This window comes from Dendropsophus ebraccatus, chromosome 3 (assembly GCF_027789765.1).
Source record: "Dendropsophus ebraccatus isolate aDenEbr1 chromosome 3, aDenEbr1.pat, whole genome shotgun sequence".
In the NCBI taxonomy this organism is placed as follows: domain Eukaryota; kingdom Metazoa; phylum Chordata; class Amphibia; order Anura; family Hylidae; genus Dendropsophus; species Dendropsophus ebraccatus.
This window is the reverse complement of record NC_091456.1, coordinates 35,215,958-35,230,176: the sequence shown is the minus strand read 5'-3', so window position 1 is coordinate 35,230,176 and position 14,219 is coordinate 35,215,958. Positions and strand designations below refer to the sequence as shown.

At 45.7% G+C, this 14,219-nt stretch overlaps 2 protein-coding genes across 5 annotated transcripts in view; one reads left to right on the top strand and one right to left on the bottom strand.

Moving 5' to 3' along the window:
• LOC138785442 (L-serine dehydratase/L-threonine deaminase-like) overlaps nt 1–14,219 on the top strand; it is a 77,877-nt gene that overhangs the window by 32,928 nt on the left and 30,730 nt on the right. The gene's annotated exons all lie outside the window — the stretch shown is intronic.
• SDSL (serine dehydratase like) overlaps nt 1–14,219 on the bottom strand; it is a 51,079-nt gene that overhangs the window by 15,763 nt on the left and 21,097 nt on the right. For 3 of the 4 annotated variants that reach the window (XM_069961414.1, XM_069961413.1, XM_069961412.1), the window contains one exon: nt 1,161–1,280. The gene's annotated coding sequence lies outside the window, so the exon portion shown is untranslated. Of the gene's footprint in view, nt 1–1,160; nt 1,281–11,063; nt 11,083–14,219 lie in introns of those variants that run through there. The other variant, XM_069961415.1, reaches the window with a different exon arrangement.

Below are 14,219 nucleotides of genomic sequence, written 5' to 3'. Positions count from 1 at the left end.
ACAGCTGTGAGGTTGTATGGAGATGTCACATGGCCATGTGCATCAGGGCTAACACTGATACGAGAGATCAGATGACTGCTCCCAGTGCATAACAAAGTGGAAACAGCAGGTTTAGTAACAAACATGTATTTGGGGCTGTCTATCACAAGCCTCTCAGCCCTTTAAAGGGGTTGTCCAGCGATAAATGTTTTCTTTCAGATCAACTGGTGTCAGAAAGTTATATAGATTTGTAATTTACTTCTATTTAAAAAATCTCAAGTCTTCCCTTACTTATAAGCTGCTGTATGTCCTGCAGGAAATGTTGTTTTATTTACATTTAGTAACAGTGCTCTCTGCTGCCGTCTCTGTCCATGTCAGGAACTGTCCAGAGCAACATCAAATCCCCACAGAAAACCTCTGCTGCTGAGGACAGTTCCTGTCTCGGCCAGAGATGTCAGCAGAGAGCACTGTGTCTAAATGTAAATAAAACAACATTTCCTGCAGGACATATAGTATCTTATAAGTATGGGAAGACTTGAGAATTTTAAATAGAAGTCAATTACAAATCTATATAACTTTCTGACATCAGTTGATTTGAAAGATTTTTTTTCCCCCCGCTGGACAATCCCTTTAAATTGTCTATGACTGTGCAGTAGTCCAGAATACCTGATAAAAACAGGAACCACTACAGTTCAATAATACTAAAATATAGGAATGTAATTTTACTAGTAACACAAGAATATATCAGGTTTCAGAGTCACGTACAGATGTCACAGAGTAGATGAAGTCGATCCCTTCTGGTAACTCGGCAAAAAGATGAGCAATATGTTTAACCAGCTACCAACTCAGCCCTGCTACACGAGACAAGAAATGCAGTGGTAATGATACCTTTTCTGTTATAGATACAAGCTTTTTAGACTCCATAGATCTCACAAGGCTGTAGTTTTATGGTAAGACTTACGTAAACACTAGGCAGAACCTGCGGGGATTAGTATGTATAGTATTTCACAGTGTAATCTTCCATGTGTGTGTATGACGGACATTACTATTACTACAGACCCAGCCGGGTGTTTACATGGTTATAACTATATTCTCTGCTTTGAATCATAGAGTTAGTATGAAGAAAGAATACAGAATGTATATACAGACAGTTACCAGACCCAAGTTGTCATTTGCCATACCTTAGCTATACACCACGGTCGGTAGGATTAGCTTCTTGCTTCTAACCCTGGTCAAGGTCCTGTAGGGTGTGCCAGCATTAGGAGGGAGGGTGCTCCAAGATCACTGGAATGGCTTTGTCACTGAAAAAAAACAGAGGGTTTGTCTTCATACATTGCCTGAGAACACAAATCTACCTAAAAGACACATGAGACATAGAAAACAGCCAGTAGATTTCTTTAATAAAGCATTATAATAAATCTATCTAGTTGAGGCCGATGTCATAGAGCATCAGTTCTGCACATTGAGTAACACTGGCTATGTGAGTTTTTACAGGTTGATCTGGTTGGGTCCTATGATTCTCTAAAAGAGCTGCATTGGCATTCTCTCCTATAGTAGCTGTTGATGCAGCAAGTGTGTGATTATCGCTGTGTCATTCAGCCCGTGCGTGGACTTTTGTGCTCGTTTCGGCCAGGAGCTGAGTACTTATCTCTGTTCTGCAGAGTCAGGATCTTATGATTAACGGAAGATTGTGTAACATACTGGCCTGAAAGTAATCTTCCCGCATGTACATTCTGGTAAGGATTAACTAGAATATATGTCCTATATAAAATACAGGTTATAGAGTTCTATCAGTTTTAGATTTAAGGCATACAGGATATAGTTTGTATCATCCGTCCACTCAAACTAAGACGTACAGCAGGGGTGGGGAACCTTTTCCATGTCGAGGGCCGGTCGGGCATTAATAAAATCATTCGAGGGCCGCATACCGTGCGCGGCAGTTAGTAGCGGGGGTTTGCAGCACCCAGGACAAGGCATAGTATTGTTCCCCTAGTGCCCCTGCTATTGTAGTTAACCCCCAGTGATGCCCCTTGTAGTCTAGTTAACCCCCAAGTCATGTCCCTGGTAGCCTAGTTAACCCCCATCAGGCATGTCCCTGGTAGCCTAGTTATTCCCCCCCCATCAGTCATGTCTCTGGTAGCCTAGTTGTCCCCCCCATCAGTCATGTCCCTGGTAGCCTAGTTGTCCCCCCCCCCATCAGTCATGTCCCTGGTAGCCTAGTTATTCCCCCCCCCCCATCAGTCATGTCCCTGGTAGCCTAGTTATTCCCCCCCCATCAGTCATGTCTCTGGTAGCCTAGTTGTCTCCCCCATCAGTCATGTCCCTGGTGGCCTAGTTATCCCCCCATCAGTCATGTCCCTGGTAGCCTAGTTGTCCCCCCCATCAGTCATGTCCCTGGTAGCCTAGTTGCCCCCCCCCATCAGTCATGTCTCTGGTAGCCTAGTTGTCCCCCCCATCAGTCATGTCCCTGGTAGCCTAGTTGTCCCCCCCATCAGTCATGTCCCTGGTAGCCTAGTTGTCCCCCCCCCCATCAGGCATGTCCCTGGTAGCCTAGTTATTCCCCCCCCCCCCATCAGGCATGTCCCTGGTAGCCTAGTTGTCCCCCCCCCCCCCATCAGTTATGTCCCTGGTAGCCTAGTTATTTCCCCCCCCATTAGTCATGTCTCTGGTAGCCTAGTTCTTCCCCCCCCCATCAGTCATGTCTCTGGTAGCCTAGTTATTCCCCCCCCCCATCAGGCATGTCCCTGGTAGCCTAGTTATTCCCCCCCCATCAGTCATGTCTCTGGTAGCCTAGTTATTCCCCCCCCATCAGTCATGTCCCTGGTAGCCTAGTTGTCCCCCCCCATCAGTCATGTCCCTCGGATCCTAGTTAACCCCCAAATAAAAAAATAAACATCCCACTCACCTTACCTCCGCTCCCACGCAGTCCAGGTCCTCTTCTCTCCCAGGTCCTCTGTGCCGGTCTTCTCCTGCAGGCGGCGCGCGATGAAATGACGTCATCACGCGCGGCCCGCAGGAGACTAAAGACACGCGCCGCTCTGCTGGGGAAGGAGCCGGCACAGACAGCATCCTCCGGTGTCCGCCAGCTGTCACAGACACCGGAGGATGCGGTGTATGCCGGCTTCTTCCCCAGCAGAGCGGCGAGCATCACAGGGGAGCTGCGGGCCGCGGGCCGCATCGGGAGGTCTCAGGGGCCGGATGCGGCCCGCGGGCCGGAGGTTCCCCACCCCTGACGTACAGTGTATTCAGTGGTGTAGGTGTGGTGTCCTACCACGGGTGTTTTTTTATTGGTTACACCCTTCATAAAAGCCTGTACTTATTGTACACAAGTGGTGATGAAGGTAGTGATAGAGTTTCGCCACTAGATGTCGCTGTTATAGATGTATGTATTCAGATGCTGCACGGCTGAAATATGTAAAGGGTTATTGTTTATTTGTATGGATCTGTGAACCTATAAGAATCTTTTCTTCTTCTGTCCTATCACCTCTCTCTTTATTTCTTCTATTGCACTCTTCACCCACTCACAGTCCACTTTAGATACGCTGAGAACGGAAGCCACATGGGTAGGGGAAGTGCATAAGTCTTTCATGTTGGACATTGTAGAGGAAGGACGCAAGCTAGACAGCTCTCTACAGTGGTCCTCTTTGGGCCCTGGCCCTCTGCCAGGTCCCCTACTCTCGAGAGTCAGTCTTAGTCAGATCCCCGTATGGGTAGGAAGCAAGAGAAGACACAGCTCAAAGTTATCAAGTGTTCGTCCACAAGTATTATCAAGTGTATTATCAAGTACTTTCTCAGGAGAAACCTATACTGTCAAGGGAAAACTGTATAACTGTATAACTTACTGTACCTTTCAAGTAAAAACAAGATTATTTATGCTAGAGAGACTCTGTGATTCTTCGCCCCACACCCACACAGTGTACACTACAGCCTTGGGACATTTCCCCTTTCTGTGGGTGGCAGTTCCGATAGTCCAGAAGGGTCACTACACCACTCCGGCTCACTTTGATATCATCCCAAGGGACCCCGTAGCAGTCCGGCAGGACACAGTCCACAGGGGAAGAGGGTACAACTGGCCTTCTAAACTAAAAGCAGGTGTGCCACCATACCTGTGTGCCCAACCGCCACTGGCGTCACAACATAACATCTTAAGGGCCAGCTGTATATCGGCCAACCACCACGTCACACAAAACCATCTATCAAGTGACCGGTCGATCCTCCGACACAACACACCGGGGGTATACCACATAGCTACCATGGAGGCAGACACACAACTGTGAGGCAGAGGGGCCCCTATCAGCAAAATATGTGGTCTGTCTCCATGGTACTAGCGAGTGGCACTGTGAGGTCACTCACCAACAGCACCTTCCTGCCCCGGACAGACAGCAGCTCCGCGTGGCATTGACAGGATCAGGCACTGGCACGCTTTGCGGGGTTCGCGGCCACCGACCGACACAGTGTGGAGTTTGCATAGCGACCGGTGTGAAACAGGAGACCTGCACGTGGTACACGGGGCGGTATGGTTTGATCAAATTATATGCCAACATCCTGACGTTGGTTTTTAAAATAAGCTTAGCAGCACTAGTATCAGCCATAGGTGTGATGTGCAGCCGCTCCTCTCTCTCCATGTCGTGTTTTACATTTCTCCCTTTTCTGGGCAGCTGGCACTCCCCTTTATAAGACCCACGTGACCCAAATCAGCAGAATATACCTGTGCTCACATGTCAGTACCTCCATGTTTTTCCCATTCTGTTTGCAGCAGTGGTGGTGAGTGTAATATCATATTCATACTTGTGTTGCTAGGGGCAGCCTTCTCCGCCAGCGGTGCTGGCTGGGTATTGGTGGGGCATTTTGGGTTTGGTCCTGTGACATTGGGGTTGCAGGGCCATTCCATGGCCTCCCTTCCCTGCAGGTGCACGCTTTGCGGGGTTGGCGGCCACCGACCGACACAGTGTGGAGTTAGCGTAGGGACCTGTGTGAACCAGGAGACCTGCACGTGGTACATGGGGCGGTATGGTTTGATCAAATTATATGCCAACATCCTGACGTTGATTTTTAAAATAAGCTTAGCAGCACTAGTATCAGCCATAGGTGTGATGTGCAGCTCCTCTCTCTCCATGTCGTGTCAGGCACTGCCACTAGCGGCCACTATCAGCACCTTCTGCCCTTCTGTTGGTTACCCCTCACCCCCAGACAGTGACAGCTGCAGCAGGCACTGCTCACTGGTGCCATCCGCCGACTGCACCTCCAGCCCTCTAGCGGCAACTTGACATCCCTCTGCCTGCACCTCACTTCTCCAGACCTCTCCTCCTCCCCCCATTAGAAACACTGCCTGGCACCATCCTCCTCGAGTCATGTGCATAGGTTGAGGGGAGGGACGAACAGGATTCATGGGTCCCCATACAGTTTCTTGCTATGGGGCCCCTTGAATCCTAGCTACACCCCTGAGTGTAACACATCACATTTTTGGACTGGATTTGGGTTTCAGAATGAAGAAACCGTTTATGAAGAAAACTCAGCTAGCAGCACAGCACAGTATGATCGCTTGTCATAAAGGGTTAATTCTAAGCCATTGTATTGATGTCACTATGTAATTTACCATAAAAAGGGAGTGCATAATCTGGAAAGTGGAGAAGCCGTACAATATGCCCATGAAGTAATTGTTATGAACTGAACCAAAAGGAAACAAGAGAAAAGGGATATGCACTTACAAAGCACTTAGCTGCGTTATTAGCGCTTTGTCTGGCACAAAACCGTGTACAATGTTGAAGGACAAGACTCAAAATATAATGCAAATATGAGCAAGTAATACAGCCAGACAGCATTGACACATCTCCTGCTTGAGCCTTTTGCTGATCTGTTCTGTCTCCATTTCATTTGAACAAACTGTTGTTTTCTGATCTGCCGTATCCTATATATCGTGGCACAGATGAAGCTTTGTATGAGACTACGGATAGGACAGCTAAATATAGAATTGGCATATTATATATAGATAACATGACTTTTTGCTATGGGATGGACCCTCGTTTTCTCTTGAAACCACTCAAACAACAACAAATACAGACTATGAAATGAAGGCACAAAGCACACCTTTTGTTGTTAAGATGGCCACAGCTTTATTTAAATCACAGGACTGAAACAATCCCAGGAGTCAGGTGAAGGTCTAGATCAATGGGATTCAAGGATACTGTGAGATCCCCAGCTGTCTGCCATACAGCACTCAGCCAGACAGCAATAAAGGGGGTGGCGTATTCTAGCAGAGCCAGTCTTCTTTAAAGGGCCCCAATGACCCTACTGAAAATCCATACTTCTGTGCTTAACCACCATTCCCGCTCCTGGATGACGTTACCATTCTGACATCATTAAGGCTGGCCATTTCACTGTTCACTGCCATTTAACATCCTCTATGAGTTAAAAGGAGTGCACCATAACTTGACTACAATTTAATGCCATGAATGTATAACTTAGAACTACAAATCCAGGCAAAACTATGAAAATTGCAAATCGACTCTAGGAAATCTCTAGGGAATCATGGCTGAAGGATTGCCCTTCCCTAGGGCTTAGAGGTTTAATGCCAAACTGTCAATTCAATCAATTGAAAGTAAAATTCATGGATATTGTCATCGCATATGGTACCATAAAGTAAAGTAAAGATAAAGGGGGGGGGGATGTTTTCCTTCAGATGTTCTTGTGTAAGAGAGAAAGGGAGAGACAAGACAGGAAGTTATATCTATTTCTTAAGCCCCCTGCTCATAGCAATACACTAGGCATATACTCCTCCCTCTTAGTGGAACCACCTATGCTTAAATGTATAGCATTATACATACAAGACTGCTGGGGCTATAGGTCCCCCCCTACCAAAGTCATGTCCCCCTTTGCTTAGGGCTCCAGGGGAGTCTTGGAATGCACAGCCTATTTTATTAGCTAGCATGTGTATATATACACATAACTGTTAGTGGTGATACACATGCTGTACAACCTCATACACATATGTTATACAGAACTCATACCGGTCTCTAGTGCACATTTCAATAGCATATATAGGCCTACGAAAAAAATTCCTGCCAGATTCATATGGAAACTGACAGCACTTTTTTCTCTTTGATATCATATTACAGAGCAGCCACTACAGGTTCAACAAACTTTGCATAAATCAATAGTGCAAGCAAATAGAAGAAACTTTGTAATATATCTTATCAAAGAAAAATTCTTCTTTCTCCACTTATCAGGCTAGTTTCCTGCTCCTCCCTTACTGCTAAACTCATCATTCTTGCTAAAAAAAAAAAAAAACAGCTCAGCACAGATCCACTCACTAATGGATCATGGCCAGAGATAAGCGAAGCTTAAGCACGCTCGGGCTCATCCAAAATTAAAGGGGTTATCGAGCGAAAAACTTTTTCTTTCGAATCAGCTGGTTTCAGAAAGTTATACAGAGTTTTAATTTACTTCTACTTAAAAATCTAAAAACTTCTAGTACTTATCAGATGCTATATGTCCTGCAGGAAATGCTGTTTTCTTTTCAGTGTGACACAGTGCTCTCTGCTGCCACCTCTGTCCGAGACAGGAACTGTTCTGAACAGGAGAGGTTTTCTATGGGGATTTGCTGTGGCTCTGGACAGTTCCTGTCTCGGACAGAGGTGGCACCAGAGAGCACTGTGTCAGACTGAAAAGAAAACAACATTTCCTGCAGGAAATACAGCAGCTGATAAATACAGAAAGTTGAGATTTTTAAATAGAAGTAAATTACAAATCTTAATAACTTTCTTAAACCAGTTGATTAAAAAGAAAAATATTTTTGCCGGAGTACCCCTTTAAAATCTCAGCATTTCATTGAAGAAGTTGGATGAAACTCTAGGGAGTCCTAGAAAACATGGATATGACCTATGGATGTATCTGTAATTTCCAGGCAGCCTTAGGGCTGCATCCAACTTCTTCAACCACCAGTAATCAAATGCTAAGAGTTCGAGTTCTGACAAGCCAGACTGTGCTTGAGGTTCACTTATCTCTAATCATGTCACCTACTACATAATAAAGAGGGGAGGGAAAGGATTTAATGAGACAGACAAAGCTGAAGGGAGAGGCTTCAGCAGTTTGTAGTGAGTGTTATATATCAGCTTCTTACACTGCTCTGTACTACTCTATAATGTGCAATAGATATAATAGCGGATAAAGTGGACATAAAAACACATGTACTCTCAGCCAAACTGAGCACCTATGTGTATGCAGAGGACAAGACAGGAGTGTTCGTCCAACAGCTGTAGGAGGTGTATGTGCACCTTGACTTTTAAAGGGAAACATTTATGTAACCCGGATCCTGTGTATAGTAATACACAGGGCACCCAATATACTTTGTAAGTCTTCTTTTTGCTATTTTTAACTCAAATAGATTTTTACATTTAGATTGTATTGACCAAAGGTTTTTGGGGGGGGTTTACGCCCATGCATACATATAGACTTCCACTAGATGGCAGTGTAACAAACAATGGGAGAGATGGAAGAGTCCTCTAAAACTGTCAAATGCATTTAAACAAAGATCGAGTGTCCCGTCTTGATGTACTTCTATTTGCTATTCTGGGGTTAGGGTCCTATGCACTTATCCGGTGCACTTATCTATACAATCCGGCAGGATCGGGCAGATATCACACCGTGTAAAGTTTATAGAAAATAATAAAATTACTACTTACCTGTCCAGGCTCCCCTGAGTCCTTCTGCCTGTTCTCCGCTCGCCACTGCTGCCACTGTCCCGTCTCAGCCTCGTACTGCAAAGCCAGTTAGGAAGTGCTAGCGGTGGCTATGGTAAGCGGGAAACAGGCAGGAGAACACTGAGGGAGCATGGAGAGGTAAGTATATACTTTATTAATTTCTATATACAGCAAGGGATGCACGGACATCACTAACAACATATATACAGCCCTTGCTGTGTAATAGGCTCAGTAAGTGAGCGCTGATCTAGCAGATCAAAGGACGCAGGAATGGAAGCAGCACTGGGGCAAAAGTAAATTTAGGGGAAAATAAAGGGGGGGGGGTTATTAAATAAATAAAGCCCCCATGCACTCGGCTAGATTTACTAAGAGGCGCACATCTTTTAGTAAATATGGCAGACCTGGGCCACCCGCACAGCAAGCACAGACATCTACACCTGCCTTGCTGTGCCCTCGCTGCCCGCCCATCAGGTGAGTAGGGTGTGCGTCAGGGAAAAGGGCGCAAGTCTGGAAACCCCATTTAAAGAGTACCTATTATTTTACCCAATCATCTGGCTTCAACCACTGAATCCCAGCAACTTCATTCTCCACTGGTAAAATGAATGGAAGTCCAATAGACTTGTATTGCAGGTGTATTCAACCCAAGTCTATGAGACTTCCAGCAATTCTGTAGACTATTAATTTTATCACCAGAGAAACAAGTTGGCTGGATTCAGTGCTTGGAGCTGGGTGCCTGGATAAAATGTGAGGTGCCTTAGTGCACTCCTTGGTACCTGTGTGAGCAATTGTGCATTCTCCTTACACGACATTTTGCTTCCTTTTGTCCATTTTACTCAATCTTAAAACATACAATGGTCCAAGTTACAATACCCAGTTTTTTCCAGGACAACCCCCTGTAGACTGTAACTTGGTTTTATGACTCTATGGAAGACTTGTAATTTTTTCTAAAGCCACAACATGGCCACTCAAAATAATACAAAAGAAGAATTAAATCAAAATAAGTAGAAAAATAAACCACATAAAGCAGGTCCTTAGATATAATAGAAAACATAAGAGCTGGGAGGTGTAAATCACTTTCACGTGAGAGTAGGAGGATATCCTGAGTTCTGTACAGTACTTACAGTGTACCAAAAAAATAACATGGAGTCGCTGTAACCTGGTGACCACAGGAGAGACCAGTATACTAAATGTAGCATCATATTGTACTGTAAAGAGACACTACTAGGCAGCCGGTCAGTGTATGCACTTCAGATAATGCACTAGTAAACTGTTTGCCTTCATCTTCCAACCAACCACATGTGATGCAGGTGATCTGCGGCATTACATGTTGTATATTGGTCCAGAAAATTCACTGCATCTCTAAAGTGAAAAAATGGAACCCGAGGCTGCAGGGGCGCAGCTAAAGGCTGATGGGCCCTGGTGCAAAATTTTAGCTTGGGGCCCCCCATCTCACCCCGATCAGGCAAAGTCCTATCTAACGTTATATCCAATTACTCTAATGTGCCACCATGTTCTAATGCCCTGTCACTGCCTCCACCTCATGTACTGCACTACTGCCCCCTATAATAATGGACTGTACTGTGTCATTGTCTAACCATTGTATTCCACTCTTTGACTCTACAGCTGAAAAACTACAACTCTCATCATGAACTGCCAGTTGGAAACGATGGGGGTTGTAGTGCTGCAACCTGAAGAGCCACATGCTGCAAAACTACAACTCCCATTATAAACTGTCAGCAGGGCATGACGAAGTTTGAACTTCTGCAACCTGGAGAAGTCACCTGATATCACCTGCAGTCCTATGTAACACCACAGATAACAGTGATATCCCTCTGAGTACAGATAATGTAGTAGTCATCTGCAGTCCTATGTAACACCACAGATAACACAGTGATATCTCGGAGTACAGATAATGTAGTAGATGTCACCTGCAGTCCTATGTAACACCACAGATAACACAGTGATATCTCTGAGTACAGATCATGTAGTAGATGTCCCCTGCAGTCCTATGTAACACCACAGATAACACAGTGATATCTCTGAGTACAGATCATGTAGTAGATGTCACCTGCAGTACTATGTAACACCACAGATAACACAGTGATATCTCTGAGTACAGATAATGTAGATGCAGCACAAGCTGGAGCTCAACGCGGTAAAGATACGGCCATAGGACATAGCTTGGGCCGCCAAGGCAGATGTCTGGAGGAGGGGGCGCTGGTACTTGCTGTCATCTGATTAGGTAAGAGGCCCAATCAGATGACAGCATGTGCCAGCGGGCGCAGCGGGACAGATTAGCGCAGTGCTTCCCAACCTTTTCCACCTCAGGGCACCCCTACTAAATGATGTTCTACAACATAAGAAAACCGTCATACAGTGACTCACCGGTGATGTCTTCTTTGATCTGAGGCGTCACTTTCCCTTTTCCTCTTCATCCGGCCCAGTCCTCCAAGATGATTCCTTCCAGATACGTTACATCCCCTTAGAACCTGCGAGACAAACAATTTAGGCTCCGCACATTTCTAGCAACTTCCTTCCCTTCCTCCCTCCTGTAGGCTCCCATAGTAACTGCGCTGTTTGGTGTAATGTGCAGTAAAGTGAGTAGGAATGTGGGATGCCCCCTGTATGTAGGATTCCCTGCTGTGCCCCCATGAGCTAATAATGGCCCCAGAGGTGCCCCCATACAATAATAATGCCCCCAGAGGTGCCCTCATGAGCTAATTATGCCCCCAGAGGTGCCCTCATGAGCTAATTATGCCCCCAGAGGTGCCCTCATGAGCTAATTATGCCCCCAGAGGTGCCCCTATGAACAAATAATGGCCCCAGAGGTGGCCCCCATGAACTAATAACGGCCACAGAGTTGCCCCCATGACCTAATAATGCCCCCAGAGGTGCCCCCATACAATAATAATGCCCCCAGAGGTGCCCCCATATACTAATAATGCCCCCAGAGGTGCCCCCATACAATAATGATGCCCCCAGAGGTGCCCACATGAGCTAATAGTGCCCCCAGAGGTGCCCCCAAGAACTAATAATGCCCCCAGAGGTGCCCCCAAGAACTAATAATGCCCTCAGAGGTTCCCCCATACAATAATAATGCCCCCAGAGGTGCCCCCAAGAACTAATAATGCCCCCAGAGGTGCCCCCATACAATAATAATGCCCCCAGAGGTGCCCCCAAGAACTAATAATGCCCTCAGAGGTGCCCCCATATACTAATAATGCCCCCAGAGGTGCCCCTAAAAAAACAAACATCCTACTCACCTAATCGGCGCTGTGTAGCTGCAGGCAGTAGCTCTCCTTCTCATCTTCGGGCTCCATCTTGCGAGCCGCAGGGACGGGACTTCCGGCAGACGTGATGACGTCACATCCTCACGCCTGCCGGAGAGGTCACGTCCCGGCCTCCCATAGGCTGCTGGTATGAAGTGCCGGCAGCCTATGCGAGAGAATACAGGAGGAGGACGCTGACACTGTGCGGGCGGAACATCAAAGCGATGTGTGCATCCCAAGAAGCTGCGCGGCCGCAGCTTCTCGGGATGCTTAAAGTGACACTGTCACAAGTGGCAAGGGGGGGCCGTGCGGGCCCCCTAGCGTGGGGGCCCGGTCGCCATGGCGACCCCTATAGCTACGCCACTGCGAGGCTGTGTAACCTGAAAGACCACTGTGCCTTGTTTTATCTATACCAGAATCCTGTCCAGTCTGTGGCCACTAGATGGCAGCACTCTAGCTCTAAAATCAAAATGACAAGCGTCAGGGCTCTGATCATGTGTACACAATACTGCTGAAAGGATTCTAACTAGAGATGAGCAAACCGGGTTTGGGTTTGGGTTCGAGTCGATCCAAACCCGAACGTTTGGCATTTGATTAGCGGGGGCTGCTGAACTTGGATAAAGCTCTAAGGTTGTCTGGAAAATGCAAAGAGATAATACAAACTATAACTTTTTAGTTGTTTCTATATCAATGTTCAAACCCAGCGGTTTCAGACTGAGCCAAATTGTGCAAGACAGAGAAACGATTCAAACTCAACATAGTTCCCAATGGAATAATGGGGTTCTCATTGCATAAATCATAAATCCTTATGTTCATTTTATGGTAAAGAGTTGCAAGAGCACAGGAACAGGAAGTGTTGTCATGATCACATGTATAAAGAAACTCTTTTCAAAGGAGTTTGAAGTTTCCCTAGACACAGTACTACTTGTATGGCTACACTATTTTACCTATTAAAATGGGACATCTTCACATTTGTGCCATTTTCAGGCATAATTTGCGCCATTTGTAAGTGTAGTCCTAACTGAAGTAGATTGGCGCATTCAAAAAAAAAAAAAAAGTTGTATCTCTTAAATCAGATCAGCACTGAATGTACAACTGTTCTGAGAACAGACGTGAGTGGTGCAAACTTTAGAGAGGTCTCGAATAAAGTGAATGGGCAAATATTTGCGAATTTTTAAAACCGTTAAAAACCATATGTTAAACAATGATAAATTGCCCCCACAGTCTCTTCACTACAATCCCATGGGAAGATTCTCCTCTAGTTAACCCCTTAATGACAGTGGGTGTAAACATATGCCATGGAGGTTTGTGGTAAAATGATACATGGCATACATTTACAGCATTGTCTGCAGGGGCTCAATGAAGCACGCTCAGGAGTTAAGGGTGAGGACCGACTGCTATCAGCAGCTAGGTTCTTATAGTTAAAGGGGTTATCCAGCGCTACAAAAACATGGCCACTTTTCCCCTACTGTTGTCTCCAGTTTAGGTGCGGTTTGCAATTAAGCTCCATTTAATTCAATGGAACTGAGTTTCAAAACCACACCCAATCTGCAGACAACAGTAGGGGGGAAAGTGGTTATGTTTTTGTAGCGCTGGATAACCCCTTTAATGACGGGCCATCATATGACAGGCCGCCCTTTCATGTCAGTGACAGCTGACCAATCAGTGCCCCCTCGCAATCATTGTCCCGATTGTTTTAACTGACTGCTGGAGGTCTAGCACTTATCTCCTTATAGTCAGCTCGGTGATCTTCTGATAGGGTCCTATTACACAAAGCGATTTTTAACGATTAACGACTAATGGTGCATTTACACAGAGCGATAATTCGTCCAATCGAAGGAATAACGATTTTAAAGTAACAATGTGTTTTTAAAACGATCAACGTTTAGACGGGACGATATATCGTTTGAAAAAATCATTATTGCGAACGTTTTAAGATCGCTTAAGCCCATCTCACACATAGGGTGAATCGGTGAAAGCCTGTTTACATGAAGCGATCTGCGAATTTTCAGCGAACGACCAACGACGATTTGAGAACATGGTTATCGCTCAAATGCCATAGTTATCGCGAAACTTCAAACAATAATTGTTCCGTGTAAACACACCACATCGATAAACGATTGCAAACAACATTGTTTATCGTTAACCTTAAATCGTTCACCCTATTACACAGAACGATGGTCGTTAGTTACAATCGTTACTATGATCGTTATTGCGACCATTACTACGATCTTTTACTCGATCTGATCCCAGCAAAACAATGAACAATGTG